Source organism: Pinus tabuliformis, chromosome 5_2, assembly GCF_031772625.1.
Source record: "Pinus tabuliformis cultivar Carrire ecotype Pingquan chromosome 5_2, CPIR1, whole genome shotgun sequence".
Taxonomy (NCBI): domain Eukaryota; kingdom Viridiplantae; phylum Streptophyta; class Pinopsida; order Pinales; family Pinaceae; genus Pinus; species Pinus tabuliformis.
The window spans coordinates 385,297,177-385,323,019 of record NC_142306.1 but is presented as its reverse complement, the minus strand read 5'-3'; the positions used below and the strand labels follow the sequence as shown (position 1 = coordinate 385,323,019).

The following is a 25,843-nucleotide window of genomic DNA, read 5'->3' as shown; positions in this document are numbered from 1 at the left end:
AGGCAAACATATGAAGTTCTAGTCCCTGTGGATTGGTCCATATACAATCCACGAGAATTTGGACTACACACGTATCATCTGCAATCACTTGATGAGAGGATTGAAAACCTTCCTGTCAAGGACCAAGATCTCAAACATTACTTTTAGTAGGTCAGGCTGTGCCCGTGCCATGTACATAGTCTGGTTGCTGCTTGTTGTTTTTTGTCTTGTTTGCTTTGCTTATTATCTTTGTTTTCACTTTGTTTGCTCTGCTTACTATTTTTATTTATGTTTGTTTTATTTTCTTAGTATGTTACTACTTTTGCTTCCGGAAATAAGTGTTTCCAACTATTACATTATAGCTTTTGAATAGAGTATGTGGCTGGAATTTGAAGAGACTTGTGACACTGTAGCACTTGGGAAGTCTTGTGTCTATATTCTCTGTGCTTGGTTATAACATTCGTTGAATGAAGTATTGAAAAAAAATATGAACCGTCTGCAAGGGATGTTTTGGTCCAACCATGAACCTCTGTCCCCACTAGAAATCCCCATGACTGTACTCAACCTTTTTCTCTGTGTGTTCAGGCTCATCCAACTAGTAGAAATGGAGAAGGTGAATATCTAAACGAGCAAACCTATGTCATAGGTCTTACATGCTTCTATGAAGGAACAACCTCTTCTACTCTCAATAAGTTGGGATCCCTCTTCCACCCCAAAAATAAATAAAGTGCCTATGCACAGTCCTCTTGAAAAATAAAAAGGGGAAAGAAGAGAAAATCTTCCTGTGCAGAGAGGTGAAGCATTCAACTCCATCGAGGTACTAACCATGCCCACTGGCAGTGGATCAATGTGTGTGTTCATACATGACTCCACCGGGGTAATTTACAGGCCTGCTCACAGCGGAGAAACATCAAAGACGAAAACTTATACTCTGAAAATCTTCAACTCGTGAGCTAAACTACCCTTCCAAGATTAGAAACACTATGATCAAGCTGAACTTTTGATTGTGTTTGACTGAGTTGGAAAAATGAAAACCACGTATTTCCATTGGGTAGGTGGGGAAGCTGAAGTAACTCGCAAAACATTTGAATACTCCCTGAAAGACCAAGGCCCTATGCTATCAATGAACCAAAACAGAGAAGCTAGAGTTCTACCAGTGTGTCGCCAAGTGTTGTAGCGGCTGCAACAACCCTCCAAAATTTTGGCATGCACCTAAATTCGAGCCCTCCCTTGAGAGTTTCAGTTGATAGTTGCATACAATCGAGTTCACTCCGCAAGCTCATATGAGCCTTCAGACCCATATTTCTTGTTCATTCCACCTAAGCTTTTGCATGTGATGTCAATGGCTTTCTTACGACCATGTTTTGGTCATGTTCAAAGTCTTCACTTTGTGTGTAAATGTTATGTTCTCTATGAAAACATCTATCGCACTCACACATGGATTCACCTTCACTGTCAAATGAGCATTGTCATGATTGATCAATGATCAATCACGAGTGTCGTTCTTGTCTCTTGCACCGTTGGTCAGTCATGTTGAAAATGTGTGCTTGGTTGGTTTGAGTCATCTCGTCGTCAAGTCATGAAGGTGTGTGTTTGTAAGATCACATTTGCATCTTTCACTCATTCACACACTTAGTCATTTTGCTAAAATTCTAGCGACCAAAATCCCTTCTGATAGTCGGACCATTACCCTGCCATCGAATCGATCGACTATCACCCAAAACAATGCAGAAGCACCAAGCAAGTATTTTGAAGTTGCACTGCTCGCAAGCAATTCACTCAACCTTCATGCTGGCCACCCTAAGTGTCGACCTAGCAGCCACCTCAGGACTGACTTCCCTAAAAAATTGCACAGAGACTATTGACCTTGCCCATTCTGATAACTAAAGAAATTGTGTAAACAGGACAGATGGACACCCAGTGCCCGTCCCTGTCTCCCTCAAGAAAAGTGTACAGTTTTTCTAGTCAGTCCTCCTGACAGTCGACCAGCTGCTCATCCAAAAAATTGAGTAGTTTTCATGAGTAGGCCTTCTACTGCCTAGCAATAAACTCAACTCAGAAATTATGTAGATATCATCAATAGTCCAACCTCCCATCCTCAGTGCAGTTTCTCTTGCCAGCAGTAGACTACCAGTTCCCTCCAGGAATTGTACAGTTTCTGTTGCCAGTCTCCCGACAAATGAATGCCTGCTCCCCTTGGAAATTGTGTAGTTTCTATTGCCAGTGACCCAACAACCATCTTCTATTTTTCTCCAGGAATTGTGTAGTTTTGGCTACCAGACTACCAGTCAATTCCTCCAAAAAGCTACAAAAATATTGTCTACCAGTCCTCCCTATAGCCTAGCCTATTCGTCCAAGAAATTGTGCAAATTTTGTTGCCAAATCCCTGCTGCCTGCTCGTTCTAGAAAATCTGCAAATTTTGTCTGCCTTTCCTTCCCATAGCCCATACTGTCCCTCCAAAAATTTGTGCAGTCTTGCCTTCTAGCTGAGCCAGACCTCGCAGATAGTCACTGTTGACTCAATATTCCCATCTTCATCGCCCAGTGACTCTTGCGCAGTTTTCATCAGCGGTGCCCAGAGGCATCATCGTGCCTGGCAACCTTGCTTCCTCTCCCGATCACGTGCATCCAAAATCATCATGTGTCATGGTAGACTAGGAGGTTTTTCGATTCGATGTCATCTCATCATGACTGACTGCAAGTACAGGTACACCAACAAACATGGCACGATGGTGAACAAATAGAGCACATGCAGAAAGACAGGTTCACCAATGGATGAACAAACGAAGAGATGTGCTTGCGAACAAATGATCATACAAAGATGTGTACACGGATAGACGAACGAGAAAACATGCAAGATGTGCTCACGAATGGATGAATGAATGAACGTGCATCTTCCGCGAACAGATGATCCTATCAAGCCTTCCAACATACAAGCAAGAAGCAACATGCCAAAGAAGCATCAAGTGAACCAATGACCATTGAAGACTCTGTGCACTTTTCCATGCAGAGGTGAAGCTGTAACACACCATGAACACATTCATCACCCAACAACACTGGAGCTCAATATACACTCGAGCAGCAACACGAATGTACCAGCACTATCATGTCAATTTGTGTCATGAGTCATGTTGTCCACATCTCTACTATGGGCCATATTTTCAATCAATGTAATGTAGCGTGGAAGTCCAATAGACCTGGTTTTTGTACAAAGAGTCATGTAAAGTCGAAAAGTCATGCAAGTCAAACAGTCATGAGGGTAGTTGAACATCCACAAGGGTCAGTTTCACACTTGGCTATAATACCCCGTCATTTGTACATGCAAGGGAATTTTCACCTCAGCTCCTCCCACAGCCAATACAGTCTATAATATTTTCTTTAAGGAGTGTTGGGCCTAAGAATTATCCTTAAAATACATCCACTTTCACTTCATTCAACATCCACTTTCTCTCCATTCACACATTTTCTCACCTCTATTCCACCACTATGTCATCACATTAGCTTCACTTTCATCATTGAATGGGTTATCATTGTGTTTTCCAAAAAATTATTAATTCTTAGTATTTTTAAGTGAATTTTTGGTTAAACTTTAGAAAATAACATCCATATACTTATACCTAACAATTATAATGAGTTTATTGGCATGTGTAGGTACAAAGGAAGCGTCTAAGGCACCCTTATGTGGCACTCTATGTTTAAATTCGAATTTGAGGAAATCATGGACCTCATGGATAAGATCATGGACCTCATGGAGAAGATCATGGAAGATAGGCTTATGTTTCACCATTGGTTGAGGGATACGTGGATTTGAAGAGGGAATAATGGATCATATATATTGGATGATCCTTGAAGTTTAATTACTCAGATTGATAGTAAATGAAACTCTAATTTGCATCTGCATTTTAGACCCAACATTTTGGTGTCGTTGCCAGGGAGGATCATTTATAGATAGAATTAGGAAGTTATTTTTATTGCAATTTCTTTTTATGGACTAACTTGTGAAACCTGGTGACAGCAGGATCTTTATAAAGGAGTTCAAGTTTGCGATTTTTTTTTCTTGCTTAGTTAGTTTCAAATTCAGTTTTTAAACCCCCCATTTCTTACTAATCCATCTACGGATGAGAAAATTGAAAACGTTGAATAGGTACTTATTGGAGAGCAAGAACAATATTGAAGATTGGTTCCAAAAGGACCTTGTGCCAACTCCAAGGATAAAACAGGTTACTCACATCTTTGCAAATAATCAGGTAAAAATTTTAAATCTTAATGTGAGCATTTTCAAATTCTTAGTCCATAGGTGGCTTCACTGGAAGCATTATTTTACCTAGGAAATAAAAAAATATTTCAAGTTTTTTTTTTTTTTCTGGATAAAGGCTAAACTATTGTATTAAGAGAAAGAAAAACTATGTACAAAGAGGAACTAGCCTCTGAGGGTGCCGGGGGTCACCCTCTGTCAAAAAACACTGTAGGTGCTCATGGCAACCTGAATTACAAAGATGAAGATAATAACAGAAAGAAAGAGCAGAGCTATAGCTGGTGGCCTTCGGGCTTACAAAAAGAGATCCTTGCAAAAGAGCAGCAGCAGCATGATTTGAGGATTTTACATATCGATTGTGTCCTGCTGCTGAAAGCATTATGCCAAACGATGGTAGAGGGCCCATTAACTCCAGGGTTCTTGATGAACTGAGAACTCTAGAGGGCTCACTACCAGAAAACAAACAGTTGGGCCCTTCTATACCGGAAGGTGTCCCTTCAGAATTCCAAAACAGGTTCATTAAGCGGCAGAAGAAGCAGAAATTAAACCTTCGAAGGCTCACCTTGTTCAGTGTTGTCAATTCCTGGCTTGATAGCCTCTTCATTCATCTCCAGACGGTTGGTGAGCTGATTACTGAAGCGAACAGGTTGCTGAGGCACATGATCTAGATGCTGAGGCGAACCCAGGCCAGATACAATCTCCATAAGGTTGACATCATCAGGAGTATGATTGTCAATATTTTCATCCACTGCTGGTACCCGAGCTTGATCAATTTGCTCCTGCTCCCTATCAACCTCTTCCTGACTGTCCGAGTCTTCCTCCTCCTCCGTCGCAATGACCGTTATCAGCAGAGAGATACGAGACTGGTTTCTCCGGCATCGAAAAGTGCAGTGAGAAGTATGAACCTGACTGTCTAAGGGGTCCGACTCCTCTGAAGGAGAAGACGGTGGCTCCAACATGGCAATCGGCGGTATTGCTCTTGCCTGAACCTCTTGCCGACGCCGAATTCCCCATACCCCTCCACGCCTTGGGACTCCTCGCTGTCTCGGCGCCATGAGCAAGGGATAACTCACTTTACAAACAGTAGAAGGCGGAAATTCAGGACTCAGAGTCTTGAAATTAGCACCCAGATCCTCCTTAATAGCAGCAATAACCCAATTTTGATTCCTTACCAATCCTTCCTCGGTCGAGAGCCAAGAACGCGCGGTTTGAGCAGAGGTTAGGCCTTTACAGCTACCCCCACCGCCAGCGTTCGGCTCCTTACCATACTCAGACAACCTCATACCAAAAGACCTCACATAACTTACCTGGTTCATAAGCTTGAATAAATAGGACGCGGTGCTGAACATTCTGGATGCAGTAGAGCCAAGACTCCATGAATTAGCGTACATGGAATTCAATTTGCCTCGCTTGAGGCCATCCCCCTTCTGCAGAGCTATCGTTTCAAGACTTACCTGCGTTAATGCTTGGCAGGGACGATTTATTATACCGTCCTGACAAACCGCCTTAGGACAACAGCTGCCCCCCATCGCAAGTTCCCAAATGAGTCCAATTGTCACCCGCATCCGGGTAAAAAATATTTCAAGTTAAGGTAGAATAGATTAGAAAATAAAATGAGATCTCGTAGAATTTTCTTTTAAAAAATAAAAATAATAAAAAAAATCCTCATCATTTTTCATGAATAAGCTACTCCATCCACGCTAACCTGCAAAAATAAAATAAAAACAAATCAATGGGTTAGTATGCTCTCTTCGAGTGATCAGGAAGATCAGAAAATCTATTGATTTATTTTCAAAAATAATATAAAAATCTCTTGCTCGGAAATTGCACAAATCATTAAAACTACAACACTACAAGAAATCGAAATCATTTTTTTTTAAATTCGTTTATTTTCGATTTCAAATTTAAAAATTAAATCTGTAGTTTAGTGATTTGATAATTGTGTAAAACTTCTTTGCATATGTTTATTTGTTCCTTCTCTGCATATGTGCTAGGACCATTTATCCAAATAAGCCAAATCTGCATATAAACAATTCAATGTCAGTCTTTAAGGAAGAAATTTGGTTAGCCTTTTAATAGTCAATTGAAAAAGAACAGGATAGTTGTAGGTTGTAGCATGCCTGATCGTACCACCAAGTATGCTATAAATGGATTTAATTGATCCCCTATAAAGAACAGTTGCATACGCATACATGAGCCCATTCCATTCCGATGTAATATGTTGATCAAAGGATTTTGTAAGATTTTTCTGCACAGATCACAATTATATGAGGATTCAGTTCATCATTGAAGGCTCTTCTGTTACCAGATTTATCAGACTAGAAGGGCACGTGTTATTGAAGCAACAAGCGCTCAATGCAGAAAACAAACTGTAGGTCTACCACATTCAGTCTTGATTGGGGATCTTCAACTACATTGAGTTCACATGCAGAACCATTCCTTTTCAGGATCCAAACTGATTCTAGGCCTCTAGAACTACCACGGTAAATTGACGGATGGTACTTATGTCACTATAAATAACCCACTAAACAACAGGTAACGTAGGAAATTTCCATTAAATTCGAAACCCTTTCAATCGACTTTTAAAAAGCAAAGAGTTAACCAATCTGCTAATGGATTGAGAAGGTTCAATAGCCACATTTACTGTTTCATTTGGTCACCATCCACGAAATACTTTCATTACGCATACTTTGATCGTTTGATTTGGTCACGATCATAAGCATACTTTCAGCTAGTTATACATCATCATCACACTTGTGGGTAGCATTCTATTCCTGACCAATGTGCTCGCCGTGCCACTAAATGAAAACCTAAAAGCCCGAGAGACAAAATCTGGCCTGCTTTCTTTGACTCAGTTCAATCCTTTATGTTTCTGTTTTTATTTAGATTTCCTTTTTTTGAGATTTATAATCCAAGGTAGCTCACCTTCCTCCACGCTATTATAAGACTAAATCCAAATACTTTCACTATGCGCGCGCGTGTTGTATATGCACTAAGAGAGAGGACGCAATGAGAGTGTGATAATTGGTGCCACAAGTCATTTAAGCGATAGTGTTTATTCACTGCCACAATCCATTGCAAGGGCCTCAGGTTGTAGTATCGTATCACACCAATCTACTTCCCTTGGTTTCGATATAGCCCTGTGGGTTGGTTTTTTATGTTTTATACGCTTCTCCATCTAACATACAACAATAATTTAAGCGATTTGAGTGATTTGATGATTGAATGCAGATTTTGGGGCTCAATTTTAGCGATTTGATGATTCTCAACGATTGCATGTAGACATCAATTGTATTCCCTGAACGGTCAGGTCCCAACCTCAGGAGTTGGAATGGGGAGCCAGATTCAATCTCGAGTGGTACGGAGAGGAGTTCTGGTAAAGAAAGTAAAGGGGGTCGTCTCCTTATGAACCCCACGCTATACTCTTACTTATGTAGCTCATTTGAGTCCTTCCTTTAGGTTAATTCCAGGTAACAAGCACGAGGTACAAGCGGTTGTGAGAACGAACTTTCCTTATCTAAAATTTAGGATGTATTATTTCGACGAAGGGCTTGTCAAAGGCCTCATATCGACGTCCATCAGGCAGGCTTTGGAGCAGCCGTTGAATTATGCCCGGACTTATCTGGCCGATATCTTGGATCCCTATGTGGAGAGAGTCATTTATCTTGATTCCAACCTTATTGTTATCGATGATATTGCTAAGCTATGGGAAATTGATCTTGGATTGAGCACTATCGGTGCTCCTGAATATTGTCATGCAAATTTCACAAAATACTTCAGTGGTGCCTTCTTATCGGAGAATAATCTGGCAAAAACATTCGAAGGAAGGAAACAGTCATGCTACATCAATACCAGGGTAATGGTAATCAATATTGCCAAATGGAAGCAGATGCATGCGCTACTCATTCAACCAGCTTCCAACTCCCAGGAAAAGCTTCACGACATAAATATGAATGATGCTCTGTTATGCCCTGATGATGGCACTCTCCGTGAAAGATAACAGAAGAAGTCTCACGCGTTTCATGATTTAGACTTTTTTTTTCATTCATTAGTTCCACGATCGCATGGCAAGGATTGGCAATTCATGTTTTTCAAAATTATTATTTCAAAATCTAAAAATCATGTCATATTTATTACATAATAGTTTTGCATGTTAGCTTTCACCTACTAGGTTCACTTCACTCAACAGAATTCCCTGCCTTCACCTTTTATGGTGAAACTCCTGCTGCTGGGGACATAGCTATTGGATCTAGAATGGGAATATGGCCTTGGCCTTGGAACGAAGGCCAAAAAAATCACTAAGATGCATCATTAAGCTGCCTTGGTCGTGGGTTGCATGATCGTGAAATTCTATACGTATTTATTTGCTTTGGCTTTTCATGTAACCTTCCTATGTAAGATAAGTACGCCAAAGGAATGGTTTTCCTTTCTATCTTCTTTCATATTGAATTTTTTACGATAATTCTGAAATTAGCAAAATTGGCGTAAATGATTTGGAAATTTGACGATATGGTATGGTTGGCATATTAATATGCCAGTTTGAGTTTTGTATGGTATATTCGGTCTATCACATATGCCCTGGTTGAGCACTATCCCCGATGGCATCCAATGGCATGTTTAACCGCCTTCAAACTAATAGCACGATGGTCATTATGGACAATAGAAATGAACTATGCATTTTGATTCTATCTCCATGGAGAATTCCTGTAATCGATAGGAATTACATAGAGGAAAACAAATCTCGAAAAGACACTTTCTTTTACAGATTCATGGTTATAACAAGAAACTATTTTTCTTATAAAAATTGTGGAACACATGGAAGCGAATTTGGCAAATTGATTTATCGAACATTTGGAGGATTATCTTGTTTTGGCATTAAAATTATAGCTTCTTGTTGTTGAAAGTTTTTTTTGTTTTTGTTTTTTTTTTTTACGTACTAATTTGCAGGACACAACAAAACTTTACAAGGCCAAAATTTTTACCAAGCACATTACATGAGTCATTTGACCAATATGGAGTTGACTTAATTTTCATGGTTATTTTAAAACAAATGGATTATTATCGACATCATAAATTGGACTAAAATTACACTTTTGATTATCCTTAATCTGTTTCATTTGGAATTAATTTTTGTGTAATAATCAATATGGAATAGGCCATTTCTTTTTTAGCATACCTCTGTTCTTTATGCCAAGTTTTTGTTTGCAAATTTCAAATGATCAACTAATCATTAAGTAACCAATTGAGTGCACACATGGTCTTCAAAACACTAATTTTATGAGAAATTCTAAAGAACAAGTCCATGAACATAAACGAAATTTCCAGAAAATTACAAGTTCTTGTAACTTCTTGTAATAGCTTAATGGCTTGACATGTTGCATGACAGATTAGCAAATTCGAAGACCTAGGGTTTGTTCCTAAATGTCCAAGGATGGTGAAACACCTATCCACTTTTGAATTCGAAGTCTACAGGTGGCTAGTCAACGCTAGTCAAACTCAACTATTTTAGCAGAAATTCCAGAATTAATGAGCAGATTTATTATTTTTAAGATTTTGCATGCCATAATTCACTTTTCCTGAGCAAGAGTCATTATCCAATTCCCATTACCCACATACAATTCATTACATTTTCTTCAATCCTAACCCACCAATAAAACAAATGAAGCTCATTTACAAGATTTTTGTTCCACTTTATATATTCATTGTGAGTTTCCTTTTTCCTACACTTGCAAATAAAACCTTGCTTCCATACACCAATGAGTCCATAGCCTTTGAGTCTAAATATTTTTCTAAAAACATCTTGAAGCTTGCATGCCGTAAGGGAAAGCTATCATGCCGATAAAGAAAGGGAATACATAAATCTCCCTTGTTCATTGGATCTTCTAAGTATTCGACAACAACAAATTCATTCATACTTAGAAAGATGTGTTGGGGGCATCTTGACTCTCATCCACATCAAAGATGGGAGATCTCATGTTGACTAGTGGCATCTATCAATGGCCACCAAGTTAACAACTTCTTTTTATGTTCGATGCTGAAACATTTATTCACATGACAAGAAATGTGCCAATGAGCTGGTTCCATTGAATACTTGAAGACCAATCATTTTGTAGCAAATGAAGAAGAATTACATTCATTACTTTTTAGTTTTTGATTTAAATGACTTCAGGACAAGTCAATAAATAAGGTTGGGGGGGAAGTGTAAATTCTAAATTTTGTATACCTTCCAAGACTTATACATTTCTAGCCACATTCAACAGCAGATTCTAAACATTCAACAGAAGATCCAGCAACAGATTTAGCAGCAGATGCAACAACAATAAAAGATTCACTTTTTCAACTTCATCCACAATTTTCATAACCAAGTAAATAAGACTATGGTCAGAATTTTTCAGCCACACATGCACAAATCTCACCCATTTTTTAAAGGGTAGGTTGAGGTATGATATTTTCTAACTTTTAACCATTTAATTCCTTGAAAGTTAGAATGATACCTTTTGGAAAAAATTTCCTTTTCTCATTTCACAAAATTTCCAAACCCATCAGTTTTTTTTTTTGGGGGGGAGATACATTTACATTCATACTTTTTCACATTCATATATCAAATTCTAAAATCCACATACCGTCAAAATATATTCACTATTACATGAGAATATAAATGGCTTTGTAAAAAGTACTTAAAAGCTAATTGGATGCAACACAATCATGGTTGTTACACAAGAACAAAACATGATGCATTCCAACAAAATACTTTGCAATACAAATCAAATTATCATGATGCAGAGATCACGCATTAAAATTGAATGCAACAAACAAAATATGGTTGACACACAATAACCAACGAAGCTTCAATTCATCAAAAACACTTTGCAAAAGTTACGTAAATGATATCATGCAAAGTTTAAGCCAAAGCTCAAGTATCAATAGTAATGTAATAGATTGCATGAGGACATGCAATACCTTCAATTTCAGTGTATTTTGGGCCTAAGAATTATCCTTAAAATACATCCACTTTCACTCCATTCAACATCCATTTTCTCTACATTCACACATTTTCTCACCTCTATTCCACCACTATGTCATCACATTAGCTTCACTTTCATCATTAAATGGGTTATCATTGTGTTTTCCAAAACATTATTAATTCTTAGTATTTTTAAGTGAATTTGTGGTAAAACTTTAGAAAATAACATCCATATACTTATACCTAACAATTAGAATGAGTTTTTTGACATGTGTAGGTACAAAGGAAGCTTTAAGGCACCCTTATGTGGCACTCTATGTTCAAATTCGAATTTGAGGAGATCATGGACCTCATGGATAAGATCATGGACCTCATGGAGAAGATCACAGAGGATAGGGTTATGTGTCACCATTGGTTGAAAGATAGGTGGATTTGAAGAGGAAATAATGGATAATCATTATGAGTTTGTTATCCCATATTGTTGTATAAATAGGAGTGTTATCTCCTTCATTTGTAATCTTAATTTTTACAATTTATAAACTTAGTCCTTCATTTATAATTTTAGATTTAGGATCATTGTAAGGGAGATTTAGAACCTTTTGTAATGTAGAACTTGGAGCTTGTAATTGCAATTTGCAATTGAGGATAAATAAAGTGGATTGGATTTTCTTCTACATTTGACTTCTTTCTAGGTGTGCTTGTGGAGCTATGGAGGGCCCCATCGCCTCACTTGCATACTTGTTTTGCTATAGTAAGCTTTCATTTATGTTTTTAATTTCATTAGTTTAAAGATCTTGATGCTCGAAATATAATTGAATATTCTCTTGTAAGAGAGCTTTAATATTTACTGTAATCAATTTGAATTATGTTTAAATGCCTTCATTTCTTAGTTTATTGATTAAGATGGTTAGAAATATTAATGAATAGTCTCCTGTAAGGGAACTTCAATATTTCTTACACTTGTCATAATGTCTTTTAAGTTTTATATTTCATTTTGTTAAATGACTAAATAGGTGTTGGAGATCCCAATGAAAAACCTCCTGTAAGGGAGCTTTGGCATTTCTTCACCTAGCTTAGTTTAGTTTGTCTCTAAGTCCATATATATTGGATGATCCTTGAAGTTTACTTACCCGGATTGATAGTAAATGAAACTCTAATTTGCATCCGCATTTTAGATCCAACAAGGAGTAATTAGTGCCTCCAATGCCTCACTCACGGGGTTAGTGATGTATGGTGTAATGATGTGACTTGGAACTTTCGCTTAATTCAGAAGCCTGCTAATAGGCCAACACATTTTCACACATGTATTGTAATTGTTGTAAGACTAATATTGAACACTTTTAATGCATGTTGCTTTAACCTCTATTGAACACTTGAACTTATTTCACTTAATGTAATACATAATTTGTTAATGAAAATGTGTTGTCTATGATCTTAAAGTTTTCTTGCCCGTGGTGGCTACCTCCTCAGCCACTAGACAAATCTTTCACATAAAAATTGTTGTAATAATCGTTGCACTCATACAGACTCATTTTCTTATCGTTGTATGTTTTATCTTCCCTTATGTGTTGTGACTATCGCATCCGTGTGGACAAATCCTCTAGAAGTTGTGCACGTCCTAATGTGTTGTGTGTTCCTCGCAGAGTTGTAGCTTCCTCCCAACTGACTTGGGACTCACTCTCACCCTTCCCCTCTACAGTGAAATAACCATTGCAACAAGTAACACTAGAAATCATCAACGACACGAACATCACTTCTCGAAGACAAAGCAAACCACTCTCCTATGCTGACAAGGAAGAGTTGAGGAAAAACCTTAAGACAATGGTAACTAAGCCATCATACTAGATGGGACTCCCACACCAAACGGTGTGAGTTCTAGTTGGGACTTCAATCTAGGGTGATCCCCTAAATTTTGGTGGGTCCATCACCATCAATAGAACCCAAAGACAGAAATATTTCAATGTGTGCCTCCTCATTCCCTGTATTTTTTTTTCAAAAAAGTTAAGAAAAAGAGAATGAAAATAATGATATCATTCATTTATCAAAACAAACAAACAAACAAAATAAGTGTGGTTCATCGGAAAGATAACATCTTATTTGTAAACATATATCAGATAACTTTTTATAGGGGTTGCCAAAGTATTCAAGGCTTCGTCAACAGGGGTAGTAGATAATGCTTGAATTGCATTAAACATTCCAACCCTCTGGTAAGGAAATGTTAATTTACCTTCCCTTCCGACCATATGAATATATTATATTGAATTCATATCAACAACATCACAAAATAATGTTTCATCCACAACACACTATTTGATTAATGCATCTCTAAGTACAGAGAATACCTAAAGAATAGAACCAAAAGTCCTACAAGATACATAATGTACCAATAAAAAATTTAAAACACCATGGTAACAATACCTAAAACCAATACCCATAACATCAAGTAAAATGTGAAAGGTAATGACTAACCCCCAATAACTCCTTTTATGGAATTAAACATAGTTGTTATGGCATCTAGATCACTGGATTACAAACTAAGAGTTTAATTATCTCAAAATCCTCTTTCCTTCTACTTTCATTATTGTGGCGAGTTTGTTATAGAACTATGGGTATAATATCACCAACATATTTTCTCAAGTCAAGTTTTGTTAATTTTGGGAGATGGAAAACCTCCAATGCAATTTGTGGGTTGCGCTTCAACATCTTAACTGAAGTTGGAACCACAATTTTTCCAAATTCTTCATGAACCATGTGCTTTAAAAGAGGCTGAAAAGCTTCACTAAGTACTTTTGGAGGTTTCTCCCTTGAGTTGAGAATCACTGTAAGGTACAGCTATAGAACAATTGTTTGTATATCATAAAATGTATAAAATCATAAGAAGATGGTATTCATCCAACCTATCGCTCATTTGTTTCTATGCATAAGAGGTTTAAGAAGGAATATATTAATATTAAATAAACCTTTATCTAACAAGAGATTAATTCTAATCCACGTTTAGTTAGAAATGTTTTGGTGTCATTTCATTGTTTATAATTTCAAAAAATCTTCAAAACCTCCCTATGTAGAAGAGTGATGAAAGAAAAAGGCCCAAAATAATTGATAACCTTGTTTAGCTCAAAAAAAGGATAATTATTTCACAATAATCAAGTAAAACTTGAATTAACGCAACACTATTTTCCATTTGGAAACTTCTATTCTACAACTCTCCAATAGAGCTTGAAAATTGTTTGTACCTGTAGAAGAAGGAAATGTTGGAGATATAAGAGCACTCTCTCAGAAAAAATAGCACACAGTTTTCCAACCCACTTGTAATATAAACCTAAAACATTTTTGGAACACAAGAAATGGCTGAGATATAAACAATAATGAATTGTGAAGCCAAAAACATTTCTTCGCCAAGATGATTTCTGAAATGATATGAATTGTTTTCACAAGACATCCCTAGCTTGCAAATGTCATAAAAATGAATTCATGAACTACACAAAAAAAATTCAAGACCATAACTTACCTATTGAATGAGATGAATGCAGACCCTCTTACTTGGCTTTCGTAATTGGACTAGTCCCTGTGAAAGAACACAAAGAAAAAATGTTTGTACAAATGCAACTCTCATCAAAGCATTCTTTGTTGTAGTAATAGGTGAACTCCATCTAATGAGTAGACATGATGTAGAGTCGACTCTCTTCCTCTGTCTAGAATATGATATTATTCTCTTGCGCAGGTAATCTCACCCCAAATGCGCTTTATTTTTAGTGCTAAATTACTCCCTTTTTTGTGAAAACACGCATAAAATACGTGTGCTTTTCTAATTCTCAAAGTGGGCAGAATGCCTTGACAGGGAACTATAATTCTATCTCTCATCGCTCTTACTTCCTAGAAGATTGTGCCATCTTCTTGCACATGAAGCATTGGAACAAGTTAAGTGGTGACTAAATGAAATGATGTCATTGGCCTCATCACAATCTCAACAAAATTGTTATCAACACAACACCCTCAGGCTCAATGTATAACCAATTTTCAATAAGTCCCTTTGCACATCATACAAGGTGGATCTCTCTTTTTCTTGCATGGACTTCAGTTCAATCTAATGATTATATGAGTAGAAATTCCTACATATACATTCCTTTCTACATCCTGTTGGAATTTGCATTATATGGTTGTAATAAAAACAAAAATTGCATTCAATGTTGTAATTATCAACATTGTGCTTTATCTCACACAAATAAAGTAAAACTCAGTCACCAATTCCATAGAAATCAAGACAACAAACATTGTAGCACAAGTAGAAACTTACAAGAAGAAGGGTTTTGGAGAACTGAAACAACAAAAATAAAATATTACAACCCACATGCACACCTACCTCTATCAGGTATTTTTTTTATTAATATGTGGCTACATTAATTACAATCATCCTCAAACTATAGGTTTTCCAAAAAAAATCGCAGTGTTAAAATTTTCTAAATAGTTAAACCACTTGGTTCTAGTGCAGCTGATGTATCTCTTAGAAGTTTTGTTAATAGAAAATAATTCCTTTTCTCTCCTTAAAATCCCATTTCTGCAATTGATGGTGGTATTTTTAATTCATCTGCATTACGACACTGTGATGAGATTCTACAAATTTACTTGACTTCTAGTCATAGTTTAAATCTTGCTAACCAGGATGAAAGGCCTCAATCAGATCTATTGTTAATGACAGATGATGTTAATAGGAAGGTGGTTTTTGAAATGGATGGTGGTGGTAATACTCATGTTCAATTAAAAAACCCAAATTTTAAGTATTTGTTTTATGAGCCACCTCATTTTTGAAATTCGGATATTTGATTTGTTATTTAATGTTCCTGAGCAATTAATTTCCAATGGGACTTATTAGCATATCTGTCCCCGTAGGCGATAGTCTATAAGAAAAAGGGGAAAAAATCCCAAAATTCCCATCGTTGGACAAGTTTTGGGTTAGCTGGGCAAAAACATGAGAATTGGAGTGTTGAGTAAGATTTATTCAATCATTTTAAAAAAAAAATGAAACCCCTAAAGAAATATATAAATAAAGAAGGATTGAAGTCATTTTGGATGATAATTATGGATCAATTCATTCTGTTTTTTTAGAATTAGCTCTAAGGGTTTTAAGACTCGTTTTTCTCTTGTCAATTCCAGTGGTGAAAGATTCCACCCTAGTTGACTTATTTTTTATTCTTCTTTTCTTTCTATTCTGGGCATAGGAGCACTATCTGGAAGTAGCTAATTCTCTGTTTTCTTTTATTTTTTGGCACACGACAAGATTCTCTAACTCCAAGTAGCCAAGTTAGCTTAGCATCCAACCTGGGAACATCGAGAAATAAGGACTGAATCATTTTGTGACATCTTCACCAATGATTTGGCCTAACTAGGGTTTCGAGTCTGGAGCAAATAAAAGCTTGAGATGCCCAAGGTTAATCTTGAAACTAGGTTCTACAGTGAATTTCAAATTTATGGCACAAAATTAGAAACTATGTAGGTAATTTTGAATCTTGATGTGGAGTTTCCCGTGGTGTTGAAGTGTGGACCTGAAGTTCAGGAAACGTGTGGGATTAGGTTGACAAAGCAACTTTCCTCTGGCTAGGAATTTCTCCAATAATGGATCACGCGATTTCATTTGCAGCAACCAAAGCGTTAGACTCGAGAAAATGACAACTGTTGGGGCGAAATCGAAGATAAGAGAGACTCCCTATACCATTTTGTGACAAGCGTTTGAAATAATCAAAGTTATTGAAGGGTTTTGTGGCGGTCCAAGGCTTCTGGAAGTATTACAATGATCTTGAGCCAATGTTTGGAGAAGATCTGCGAGGATAGTTGACAACTCTCTCAAAGAAATTTCAGTTACACTTTGTCTTGAAGCAAGTCGGCTATTATATATAGAGTTATTTAGGATTGCGGCATTGATATAATATAACACAGATTTTGAATAGGGGACCATTTCTAGAATAAAAATAAACTTGGTTGAACTTACAAAGTAATTTGGACGCATGGATTTTGGACCTGCATCAGTACTTTAGAATGATTAGAATTACACTGTTGAATGGAATATTCCCTTATTAAAGTTTTAATGTTTATTTATATGTATATAGATTTTGAATGATTTATTTATGTCATCCAAAAACAATATACACGATTGTTGGAAGCACTAGTTCTTTTAGAAAAAAACAAAGTTAGAAGAATTGCCCTAGATTGTTACACTGCTATTAGAGAAAAAGTCCTCCCAGCCCAAATGGTATGTGAAAATGAAACTACTGATGAGCCCCAAAAATGGACAATTATTTGGGCTCATTCAACTTCCTAATTTGGCTTAGTCCACCATTCTCATTTGTTTATTGCATGTTTTTGATTATTTTTATGTTAATAGAGTGAATTTGGTTAGTCATTATGCCAACAAGTCTAATGGGTGCTTTGTGTAGCCTTTTTGGTCAACTTGGAGACAAAATTGAAGGACTTAATGAGCACTTGGCAGCCAAATTCGTGGGAGAACAAGCTCGAGGATTTGTAGGAAGGTGTCCCCCTCATTTATGGGCCCTTACCTCGAATTCTCCACCATCAGCTCGGAGTTCAAGGGCCACCGAATCAATCAGCTCAAGGGCAGTCAAGCAAGTCAAGTAGGACTGCTGTTAATTACAAGTCTTGGGCAGCCAAGTCCCTAACTTTTAGGAGGACTGTTGGGTCCTCAAATTGTATAAATAAGAAGGCTTAGGGCCTCATTTTGGTTAGCTACTTGGTAGTCATTTTTGTAGCTAGTGGTTAGTCCTTTTGTAGCCAGTTAGTCAATTTTGTTAGCCAGTTAGTCATTTTGTTTTAGCCATTAGTTAGCTAGTTTGTAGTTCGATTTTTATGCAATAGATTAGCTTTGCTTTCAGCTCATGTTCAAGTTCTTCTTGTGGACAATTTTGATGTAACTCTTCATTCTTGGTTAATAAAGATGAATCCAACTTTGCACCAGCTCTAAATCTCTCTTGGGAGGCTGTAGCTCTTGGGGTTGGGCCCATCTCAAGCGCCCAGTACCTCCCTTGGTTATCTTTATGTGTTCTTGCTGCATTCTTAGAATAAAATCTGCTATTTGGATCTAACTCTTGTTGTGTTATTTAGTTTGTTTTTTTTATGTGTAAAATAGCTTTTCATGCTCAGATTTAGTTGACAGGTTGTTAACAGAAAAAGCTTCAAGAAAAGGGCCATCAAACATCTGTGGTTTCACCTCTCCCTTAGTGGGATCAGGAGTTGTGACTAAGATGACTTTGCTGCCCACAAAAACACTGATTTTGCTTTGCCATGCAATCACTAGTGTTTGATTTTCATGTGTAGAAGTTGGTTACAAGTTCAAACTTTCATTTGCCTATTTGCATGAGTTAAAATACATGGGTTTCATTGCAGGTCACACTTCTGTTCATTCTCTTTACTAACAGCTAGCAAATTAGGTCAACGTAACTAGGTCTTTGAATTCATAAGTCTTTGTTTGTTCAGTTTGGAAAACCACTTGCAGAGTACCTATTACCCTTCCTTACCTGCACATACTCCATCCAACCTACCTGCTCCACCCTCTACTTAGAACCCTTGCTTCACGTTTGCCATTCGCTCCCAAAACCCTAATTTTTGTGCAACATTGCTTCACTCTCCCTTGAACAAATCCAATCGCTCCTTAGCCTCATCCACCGAGCCTTAGACCTCTTCACATCCCTATTTCACCTCCATACTCATTCCTCCATCTTTTTCCCTCCATCCATGCTCCAAAATCCCATTTCGAAACATCCTGTAGAAGACTTACAGAACTTCCTGTAGAAACCCCTGCAGACTTCCTGTAGAAGTTCATAAACACGGTTGCATGTCATCCAAACTTTGTGAAACTCTTAGAGAGAATGTCAGGTATCCCTTAGGCCCTCTCTGTACCATCCCAACCTTTCCCAAAGCATTTCATCCCTTGATCCATCCCTGCACAGTGGAAAACTAGTTAAAAGCACATGCATGACAATTCTTATAACTTAATCAAAAATACAAAAAGATGTTTTCTTTAGATAGTGATAACTTAGACACATGCATTTTACCTTCCTAGAAGTAATGGCATCTCTTCTTGTAGTTTGCATTCTCATTTTTGCATCAGTAGGACTAGTTGGTAGAATTAGGGTTTGCTAGGGTTTGTATTTCTTTTTGGCTTTCAGTTTCTTTCCGCAAGTAGATTAGCTTCCTTTGAGTTAGCTTTCATCCATCAGTTAAAAAGCTTCTTCTAAGAGCTCATAGAAGTTGGCTTGAGCCCCTAGCGGACTTGTGCCAGCTGACCAAGTGACAGCTGCGGCAAGAGCTAGTACTTGTGCATACAGCACCGTCGCTTCCAAGTTTGTTACGAACTACCGGGTTGATAAAAATAAAGAAGGGAGTTCCGGGAGTTGTAGCATTATTGCTACAATACTGGGGCCCACCATATTTTTGGCGCCGTTGCCGGGGAAGCGTCAGAGTATTGGTGATTGTCGCTTTTCTTCTATTTTCTACTACAACCTTCTACTAAGTAGTTTATTTCATTTCCATTATGGAATTTCATTTATGCAAAAGTAGATTAGCATTTCTTGCTTTCATAGATTAGCATTTCAATTCCGCAATTTAATTTCTACAAGCGTAGATTAGCATTTCAATTCTGCAAGCGTAGACTAGCATTTCCGTTCCTGCAATTTCATTTGAGCAAAGTAGATTAGTTCTTTCCTGCTTTCAATTCAATTCTGCATTTTCATTTCAACAAGATAGTTAGTTGCAGTTCAATTTATTTCAGTTTTGTAAGTAGAAGTAGAAAAAAGAAAAAAATCAACCAAAAAGATTTCATTTCATGCCTTGTAGGAGTAGAGATAAGTTAGAAAAATGATTGCAACACCCCCCACTGCTTCACACAGCCAACGTTCTCTTCTTCGATGGCTGTGATGAAGAAGAACCCCTGGGTGGACATCAAGGCATATTTAAAGAACCTCTAGGGGAGAAGAAGAAGAAAACATTCCTTTGGAGCAAATGGCTACAAGTAGAAATGTTGGGAGCAGTCCCTTATCCAAAGATGAATTTGCAAATCAGATCAAAGATTTCAAGAGTGACATGAGGCAGTTTCTTGCCATGCAACTGGATACCTTGCGGATCCAAAAGAAGCAAGAAGAAGCCAAGAGGGCTTTGGTCATTTTTTGTCCTAGGTGCCTTAAAAAGCATCCTAGGAACGAATGTCCAATGCACTCCCTAGAAGTGTGTTTTGTATGTGAAGAATACCATCCTACAGATCAGTACCCTTCCTTGCCCAGAATCAAAGCTGCATATCAAAGAGCCAAGGGAGCCACTGAATCACTCTATTATATGAACCAAAGGAGGCCACATGGACCTAGATCTTACCAGCAGGAACTGCAAGGGATACCCGAGACCTATTATGACCCTTATCAAGCCACTTTCATGCCTTCTTGGGATCCCCCTACTCATCCTTCCTGGTCTACACCTCCTCCTTGGTCATATTCTCCTTGTTCCTTCACAGATCCATATTATGCCCAACCAGTTGCTCATTCATTTCACTCTTATGCTCAGCCACAGCCTCAATGGAATGCACCTTATCAGGAGTGGAGGCCCCAGTACAACTCTCATCCCGCTCATTTTTCCTCCACCACCTGCTCATCCACAACCATCGCCTCCTCCTCCACCAAGGCAATCCCAAATGCCTACCCAACCACAATGCCATTCATCTCCATCTCAACTACCCGTACCACCATACACCTCCACTCAAGTACCCGTACCACCATTTCCAAAACCATACAATGGAGCAGCTCAACCCAATTGCAAAGTTGAGGCACAACATATCCAAATGACTCCTCTTGAGCTAAATGATCTTCACCATAGCTCAGGAAAAGCATTGCAAAAAAGAGATCATCTTGAAAGCATTGAAGGATCACATCCAACAAAAGAAGATTCAAAAGAGGAGATCAAAGAACCATGGGTTGCACTTGATGAGAGAAGAGATCAGAATCAGAGATTGAGAAAGCTTCCTCATGGTTACCATCAAATCTTCTATGTATTCAAGAGAAAGATCAGCAAAAGGAGGAAGATGAGAAAGTCATGATAGAAGGTGACATGAAGAATGATCCAGATCAGCAAAAGGACCAAGGATATCAGAGCTATATTGAGACATGGTTCCAAACAGTCATTAAGTTGCAGCAGTACTCTCTTCCTCAGCTATGTTTGATCCATTCAAAGTCAGAACATTTTGTCTCTGAAATCTGGATCATTGTCAAAGCATGTATTTCGAGCCTTCACATCATCTTGTCTCTACTCTTGATGTGCACATGGCTCCATTGGAAGCATTCTTATACTTGAAAATGATTTTGTTTTTCAAGTAGGGTAGGGTAGAAAAAAAAAGAAAAAAGAAAAAAGAGAAAAAAGAAAAAGAAAAAAATGAAAAAAAAAAGAGGAAAATAGAAATCTAAGGTGAAAACCTCCTCGGAGGCGCCTTAGATTGGCTCATTGATTGAAAACCTCCATGAGGCAGTCAATGGGTTGGGAAAAAAAGAGAAAAGAGAATAAGATCTTTGGGTGAAAACCTCCCTTGGAGGCGCCCAAGGCAGGCAATTAGGGTGAAAACCTCCATGAGGCGCCCTAGTTGTTTTTCAAAAAAAAAAAAAGAGAAAAAGGAAAAGAAAAATAAAGCTAATCTCCATTGAATAATTTCATGTTGCAGCAATGACATTGTAGGTTGCAAGCAAGACGTTTCATGACAGGAGGAGCACTCAAATCAAGGTTAAAGGAATCTTTCTTGTGCCTTCTACAGGAAGCTCTGTATTTCTATAGGAAACATCCTGTAGAACCTTTGGACGAGCCAAATCCAATTTCAAAAGTGAATCTAATGGTGGGAATCTATTGATTAGGCCTACAAGCACTTGTGTGTCCATCCCTTTCCTTTATCCATCATTTTTTCCACCTCCTTGTGCTTCTCATTGTGCTTCTACAGGAACTTCCTGTAGAAATTGTGGGAAACTAGACATGGATTTCAAAGAGTGGTTTGGCGAACATGGTAGCTTCCTCAAGGGTTCAGCAGTCATAATGCCATCTCCCAACTCCTCCTCCATCATCTCCGTACCTGCATCACAGCCCAAGCTCAGTTTTCCCTTCCATGCAAACACTTGCAAAATGCCTTGAAGAAAAAATCCATAGAACAAAATTTGTTTTTGCCATAACTTGAAAACCATGCATCCATTTGACAAACCGTTTTATGGGGAATTGTACAAGGGTGATGGCAACATGCTTGAGCAGTTTCAGCCAATTCCGGTGCACGGTTTCCAAGAAATTAGCCTCCATCACCATCAGCCATTTTTGCATTTTCTCCATAACCGTGCATCCGTTTCAAAACCTGTTTCATGGGGATATGCATGTGAGTGATGGTAACCTACCCAAGCAGTTTCAGCTGATTCTGATGCACGGTTTCCGAGAAATCGAGCTCTGAAATATTCAGCCATTTTCCAATTTTCTCGAAATCCGTGCATCCATTGATCACGAGTTTGCTATGGGAGATGCATAATGATGATAGAAACATGCTCAGCAAGTTTCAGATCGATCCGCTTTGCCGTTAGGGAGAAATGGCAAAAAGAAGTTTTGGTTTTGTGACCAGGCAACAGTAGCAGCGTGAACGGGCAGAGTTGAACGTGGAAATGATTGCATGCAGCTTAGATCCGGCCAGAGGACACCTGCACAAGGAAAAGCAATCAAAAATCATTAGTCAAGCCTCATGCAATCAAAGGATCCAAGCATGCAGCAGCAGAATCAGAGCATGCAGCAGCAAGAAGCTTCACAAGCAGCCGTTTGGCTTCAGGTAAGTGACAAAACCTATTCCTCTATTGCATGAATCTAATTCAAGAACTGCATGAACGAATGGAGTGATGGAATTAAGCCACGAATTTAGGAAGGTTCACTTGATGTCCAGTTCTCTAGCAAGTCACGCAGCATGCATGGGTCAGCCATGCACGTGAAAGTCAAAAAACGGACAGTATGGGCAGTCCAAATCCAGTGCAACTGAATCGATGAGATTTCAAGCAAAGAAAAAATAGTGACCACTGCAGTTCATGATTGCAAAACAGTCACATAAGCCAGCACACGTATGTGCCACCTCACTCCAAAAATCACGCAGAAATCTAAAGTGCTCAGCTGAAACTCTCACCATTCAACTGCAGTCAACTGAAACCATTTCCAGATCAGTTAACCGATGGTGCTCTACAAGATCTCTGCCTTTTTTCCTTGAGATCTCTACAGTTCCTTAAACAATTCCCGCCTGTCGCACTCTATAGGCGTTTCTATAGGAAGACGTTCTACAGGAAAGCACAGCAGAGCCTTCTAAAGCAGAAAAGCTTGGATTTTTCTTCGACAAATTGGGAATCCCGAAAGTGGTAGGCTTGAAAAAACACTCCTCCATGCATGATACATCTGAAAGGTGGTGAATTAAAACTATTTTTGAATAAGAAAGTATGAAAGAAATCTGTCTGTGGGTCAAGAATGGTAGTTTTCCTGTGTGATACACGAAAGTTTTCAGTTGGTTATGTATCACATTCCCCTCCACAGGTCCTATTAACAAATTTCTCTTGTACAAAAGTTAAAGCACTGTGAGGACTAACATGTGCATGAAGGATGTGAAATTTATGTGGTTGTATGCATGCTGGGGATGAAAATTAAGCTCTACACTTTGTCTGTGGGAGCCTAATTCCCTTCTGACAGTCGAGTATTTGGGCAGCAAAAGTCTTGAAACGAGGGAATTGTTGTTCATTGATATCAAACAGCTGAGGAATTCTTCCTTGAGTCCAGGGGGAAACTATAAACAACACTTCTGTTTCTGAAAAAAGAATAAGAAAAAGGGAGCACTCTTACCATGCCAGGGGGATTCATGATTCTGCATTATCCATGGTTGTCATGTGAACTTACACTTCCTCCAGCAGTGAGGAAAAACAAGCAGTGGCAGAGGGAAAGAAAGAAACAGGCCAGAAGACCCCAACCACAGTGCAGAAGAAAGAGCAAAAGAGGAAGCATGAGAAAAAGGATGACAAAGAAGAAGGTGACACACCCATCTTGTCAGCAAGAGAAAAGAGGCTGAAGAGCAGAACGGACAAAGCTGAGGTGGTCCACATCAGCCCAAGTACCTCATCAGCACCTGCAACCAAACCAAAAAGCAAAACCCATGCAGCAGAGCAAGCAAAGGTGGTGACACCCGTGTCTACAGGAAAGCAGAAACAGGCTTCTACAGGAAGCCCGAAAACAGTAAAAGGGTCTTCTACAGGAAGCCCGAAAATCATTGAAAAAGGGGCTTCTATAGGAAGCCCAAAAACTACCAAAACAGGGGCCTCTACAGGAATCCTGAAATTGGCTAAAATAGGGTCTTCTATAGGAAGCCTTAAAAAGGCGAAACCCAAGGAGAAGAAGGCGGACATCCTAGCTAGGGAGGCAGCAGCTGTGCTGGCCGCCCTAAGTACCTCTCCCAAGCCGAAGGAGAAGTAATAGAGGGAGCTTCCACTATTTTTTAAGGCAAGAAAGGGCATGCAGATAAGAATTGGCAAACCCCAAACCACAGTCAAAGAAGCAAATTGTCATTGAGGACACACAAGCTAAACAAAAGAAAGAGTCTCCTTCAAAGAGATCCATCATCTATGAATGAGGAAGCTAAAAGCCTTCACCTAAAGAGAGCAAATCAAGATGATGGACTCAAAGACAGTTCTACAGGAAGCTGAGACACTTCTACAGGAAGCTACAGGACTTTCTACAGGAAGTTCTGTATTTTCAACAGAAACATCCTGTAGAAGCCTTTGGGCAGGCCAGAATCAATTATGGAGAGGGATTGGAAGCTTGAAGGCTGTTGAGGAGGCGTGCAACCACTCTTTTCTTCCATCCTCCACTAGTTTCATATCCTTTCACCACCATTTCCGCCATCAGATTGAATATGCTTGCACAATCATACCAAGGCTGAGAATTCACTAGGAAAAGGAACATGCAGTGGGAAGAAGCAAAGAAGCATGGTTTCATGACAGAAAAGAGGACATCACTTCAGAAGCTTGGCATGACAAAGAAGCCACAAGGAAAGCAAGACAACAAGCAAGAAAGAAAAAGAAGGAAGAAACAGAGAGGAAAAGGAGAAATGGGCCAAATTGCTAAGCCTAAAACTGTGGGAGGAACAATGGCACCAACACCTTGGAAAAGGATTGCAGAAGAGAGCAGAAAATATTGAAAAAGGCCAAACAAGTAGGGACACACCCAAGGAAACCACAACACAGGTCAAGGAGAAGGCACCCCCAGCCAAGCAAGTAAAATCAGTGAAATTGGTTCTACAGGAAGTTAGCAGACTGTTCTACAGGAAGACAGAGGACTGTTTCTACAGGAAGCCAACGAACAGTTTCTACAAGAAGTTTGAAAAGAGGGAAGCCAAAGGAGAAGTTAGCCGAGATGTTAGCCAAGGAAGCCACCAGGGCCATCAAAGACGAGGGGAGAGATTTGGTTGCTCAGAGGATGAGCAACACTATCAGTAGGGGGGTGATGATGAGCCCCAAAAATGGACAATTATTTGGGCTCATTCAACTTCCTAATTTGGCTTAGTCCACCATTCTCATTTATTTATTGCATGTTTTTTATTATTTTTATGTTAATAGAGT

General features: G+C 38.6%; 1 pseudogene; it reads left to right on the top strand.

Annotated features, from left to right (window-relative positions):
* Positions 1-7,763: 7,763 nt before the first annotated feature.
* Positions 7,764-8,234, top strand: LOC149159099 (putative galacturonosyltransferase-like 7 pseudogene; annotated as a pseudogene).
* Positions 8,235-25,843: the final 17,609 nt, after the last annotated feature.